This window comes from Siphateles boraxobius, unplaced genomic scaffold (assembly GCF_051911475.1).
Source record: "Siphateles boraxobius isolate OS27281-9 unplaced genomic scaffold, OSU_SipBor_1 19, whole genome shotgun sequence".
Lineage (NCBI taxonomy): Eukaryota > Metazoa > Chordata > Actinopteri > Cypriniformes > Leuciscidae > Siphateles > Siphateles boraxobius.
The window spans coordinates 9,554,049-9,559,038 of NW_027508799.1; the positions used below are offsets into that span (position 1 = coordinate 9,554,049).

A 4,990-nucleotide genomic window follows, 5' to 3' on the forward strand; every position below is an offset into this window, starting at 1 on the left:
GTGGAAGCAGGGCTCTGAGAGCCAAAGCGACCGCTTTCATCTCCAGACAGTTTATGTGTAGGCGCTTCTCCGGGTTTGACCAAAAGCCGGAGACAGGCCTGCCCTCGTAAGGGCCCCCCAACCTATTTTGGAGGCATCTGTTGTGATCATCTTTCTCCTTGTGTTCACACCCAGGCTCACGCCTGACTGGTACCAGTCGGCGGCTTTCCAGTGCGTCAGGGCTTTTATACAGCCGTGGTTCGCTCTAGGGGTGTCACGATTCTCCAAATCCTCGATTCGATTACATTTTCGATTCTAAGGTCACGGTTCGATTCTCGATTTTTTTTTTTTAAGCACAGGTTGCTGTTGCTCCTAATAAGCTGACATCAGTTCATCGCAATCTCACACATCTCTGTTATTATCAGTGAAGCTGACTGCACAATGAATCTTTCATAATATATAGCCTACACTTTGTTTGTTATAATTAGAGGATTTGCCAGCTTACAGAATTCAGCACTGAACAAAAAGTCCGAATTGAGCGGTGAGGAGAGTCTATCTTAAATGCTTCTGATTGGTCATTGCGTTCAAGAAATCAACACATATGTCTGTGATTGGCTAAATCGCTCAACGCTGCAAACATGTTATAAATAGAAACTCTGGCCTGTAAATCGTTTCTATTTTGTTTTAGTTGTTCTTGTTGCTTTTCTGCAACAGATGAAAAAAATGTATTAGTTTTTATGTTTTATTCATAGATATTTCTAGTTTGCGGGAGTCCCGCAAATCTTTTTATTCTCCCGCCCACACAGAGTGAGTGCATTACCGCCCGCGCTCGCACTCGGCCATCAAATCTAGTCCGCGCCGCACTCTATTGCGTTGGGAGTGCACGTCTATAGATCAAGAGCCCGGCCCGAGGATAGTGACGGGAAATATCGGCCAAGTTCGGGCTCGGGCATAGAATCCAAGTTAGAGGACTCACAACCTTTCAACACGTGTGTTTTTTTCCCGCGCCGTGATGAGTCGTTCATGAACGATCCGTTCATTGCCTCTGTCACGCGACAAATGAACAAAAGACTCGGAAGGTCAAGTATTAATGTTCCCTGTAAATTACTTTTGACTGCATTATAATGATTTCTTAATTCAGAATATGATCAAGATTGCGTTGGATGTGTTCAGGGAATTTGCCTGTTAAAAGTATAACATTTAAAGCCCCTGAAAACCAACATGCCCTCTGAGTCAAATAATAAAAAGATTCTCAGAGATGCAAAGAAGCTGCAAAACACCTCAGAAAACCAGGCCACGTCTGCTCAAAAAACAGCATGTGAATGGTCCTCTACCTGCATCCTTTCATGAGGCGACACAATATAAAGAGTTAAGGACAAGCCCTTACACTCTTAAACTGGACCAGGCAAACAGTCACGTCTACATCGGCGGCAAAGCTTCTAAGCTCCAGAACATCATTTCATTCAAGGATAAGGTTTATGTTGCCTACAGTACCTTCAACAACCAGGAATCTTTCTTTGACTATCCTCTACACTCGGCATCCATTTAGTGGGCGACCTCTCAACAACCGTTGAGTTCTGCAAGTTTGAGGAAATAGAGAACAAAATTTTTCTTGTCCCATATCAACATCATTTTGTTGCAATTCCTCTTTTACATACAAATTAATTATTTATCAGTGCTTTTTGTTACATAGTTTATGCATTTGAATTACATAGTTGACATTTTTATCGGAGTAATTAAATAATATGGGTTTCAGGCTTTAAAAAAAGAAAAAGAAAAAAAATGTACCTAATAGTGGAGTTTGAGGGAGAAGGTACAACTGGACCAATTGCCAAGTCATGGTACGCAGACGGCTACTCCTGGTGGCCTCCATATAAAGACCTTGACAGAGTGTTGAAGAGCGTCAGAACCATGGAGGAACCACAGCCAGAGAAAGGGTGGACTCGTCACAGAACCAGAATCCTGCATGAGTCAGGTAAGAGTAAATTATACATGATCTTGCCCAGCATACCTGTATTTCATTGTTCAGAATCTTAATTTTTTTTTCTATACTGTAAAATGTGATCTCACATAGCTCTAATAAACAACATGTGAAAGCTCCAAAACTTTATTTCATTTGTCAGCATCTTTTCAAAATGTGGCCAAGAATTGGAAGGCCAGCTACACATCTGACATAAATTCAGAACCTGAAATTGCCAGAAAAAGGATTCCCAAGTAAGTAACAAGACAAAATAAATGGTTTAACACATGAAAATCCAATAATTAAGGTATTTTTGATGAAATCTCTGAGCTTTCTGACGATTCAGCATATTTACGTAGCTTTGACTTTATACAGTGAAGAGCATCCAATTGTACTTTTTCTTTGTTTCCCTAGAAAGAAAACATGCTCTGATAACATCTACTCATCAGATGATGAGGCACCAGAACCACCACCCCTAAAAAAAAGAAAAACTGCAGGCAAAGAAAGTGTTCCTCCAGCACCGAAACCTCCAGCACTTCCAAAACGCACCAAAAAAAAAAGGTAATGGAAAATAACTTTAAAAAAAAAGAATGTTAATGAAATGAATGCTATGAATAACAATACACTTTCCATGTCGACTCAACCAAAGGTTAAATATATATATATATATATATATATATATATATATATATATATATACACGATTCTGCAGAGGGTGTGTGGGGGTAGGGGGGTTAAAATTACGATTTTGACCTGGGATTTGGAGCCAAAACACAGGGGGTTTAGAAAGATAGCAGCATCGTTATTTTATTTTTTACAGAGAGATTGGTAGTCTATTAGTAAAAATCTGTTGACTTCAGCAATCTTTGCTGCATGTGTCAATGGTGACAGTTCCAAAAAAATTCAATATTATACTATTTTTTTATTTTTTGAAATTTGGTTGATTTGATTATTGATGAAATAAGTAAGATTAAAAGTTCATAACAGCCAGATTACAATAAACAAAATGTCCTTATTATTAGGTCCTGTTGTGCAGACTGAGGTTTTCCAGAGCAAAGCTGTAACCCCTTTAAGCAACTGTAAGTCTTAAGTTTCTCTTTTCTCTTTTTAATTTTTTTTATCCAAATCTACAATGATTACTCAAAGATACAAGTATGTCAGCTGTTCTTCATCCCGTTCCTTGGAACTATGTAATTGTTGAAACATGCAGCTGCACAAATATGTCAAAATGAACATTGCTAATGACCAAATAAACTGTCAACAGTATTTGTCAATCAGCAACAAAGGGAAACGGAAGAGCAACAGCAGACCTGGTGTGAGAGTCTCCCCAGCTTTCAAGGTACATTATTAGTTGTATCTGGCTGTTGGGTATGCTCAAATGAAAATGCTTTTTTGAAGTTTGTAAGTTATGGGGTAATGCCCTGTCGCAATTACACGTTACAAGTGCAACCTACCCACTCCACCTTTCTCAGCTCCAGTGTGTGTGTCTGAGGCAGAGCATTACGGAGACAGCTGGAGTGTTGATCCACCGAACACACAAGGTACAAGAGCATAATCAGCAATGAGTAAATCAGAAACACATTCACAGAATTTAAATGCAATATAAAACTGAATAACATCATATTTTTGTTCAATCCATAGAGCACACATTTTCTGGCCTGAGAACATCAGGGGACAACTGAGGAAGAACACAGAGTAAGATTACTGCACATAAATTCACTTAAGTAAATTTTACAATTTGACACCCCTCACCCAAATAGAGTCAGCAAACAGATCACAGTTCAGATTGCAATTGAAATGCGCTTTAAAATAACTGCAAAATGATTTTTGGACAAATGTAGCCAGACTCAAGGCACTGGGACGACTCAACATTATCCACCCTTGTTAAGATAGATGCTGAAATGAATGTGTCACTGAGTGTGAAGCAGGCCTTAGTGTGTTATTTTGCAAATTTAACAAGTGAATCTTACCTACTCCACCTTCCTCAGCTCCAGTGGGCGTCTCTCAGGCAGAGCATCATGGAGCCGGCTGGGGTGTGGATCCACCGAACACACTAGGTAAAAGAGCATAAATTACAATAGAAAAGGGAGAAAAAATCTTATTCACAGCACAGCACAAAATCTAAAACTGTTCATGATTTTTTCCACTCCATAGAGCACATATTCTCTGTCCTGAGACCCTTGGGTGATTGTGACCACCAAGGAAGATCACACACAGTAAAACTAACAGTGTTAAACAATCAGTGTTACACTACATTTACTCTTAAGGAGTTGATTTAACAACAAATAGTGAAAGATACCCCCTAGTGTTGGTGAAAATTATCAGAGTTAAATTGTCTCGGTAACTTTACTCTGTTAAGCTCCGCCCCTCAATCTCACCAGATCAGACTTGAATTTCCTCGTGGTCGTCGCCATTTTCTTCTACATCGCACCGAATGGTAAGCTCTTTTAAGTAACACGTTAAAACTATTTTATGTGAATAAATGTGTAATATTACTGTATATGTTGTAGTTTGATGAACTTTGTGTAATGTGATCCGTTCAAACTCCGAATGGAACAACTTCGCGGTGAGTTCATCTGATGGAGAAATATTTTTTTCGTCACAATGTGTTAATAAATGTAGAATGATGTAAATTATCTTATATAATTTGTATTTCTGTTGGTTACAGTTGGTATTGTTATATACAGATTATTTGTATATTGTTATTTTTAAACGATGAATTATCTGCAATGTATTAGCCGCCCGTCGAAATGGCCATGTTTAAATTCAAAGAAGACCTAACGTTAGTTTAAAATACTGGTGACTATACAAACTGTTGCACCAGAATGTATTTACTTATTTATTTGTTATAGGCACAAAACGCGTTTTCACTGTCATTTGTGTAAAACTGTGTTTCTTATTACAGAGCATGTTGGTTAAGGTGAAACTTGGGGATGGCCAAAAATTTGTTAAAATATCCGAGCTGAGCCTGAAGGAATTTTTGTCTGCTGGTAAGAAAAATATATACTTTTATAGCGATAAATCGTTTAAATATCATGTTCTTGATTCAAA

The 4,990-nt window shown here is 38.4% G+C and overlaps 1 long non-coding RNA gene across 1 annotated transcript; it reads left to right on the forward strand.

Annotated features, from left to right (window-relative positions):
- The first annotated feature begins 1,612 nt into the window (after positions 1-1,612).
- LOC143742535 (uncharacterized) lies at positions 1,613-2,472 on the forward strand. The gene is made up of 3 exons (XR_013205449.1): positions 1,613-1,954; positions 2,103-2,193; positions 2,354-2,472. It is a non-coding gene; the product is annotated as an uncharacterized LOC143742535 (long non-coding RNA).
- The last annotated feature ends 2,518 nt before the right edge of the window (positions 2,473-4,990 follow it).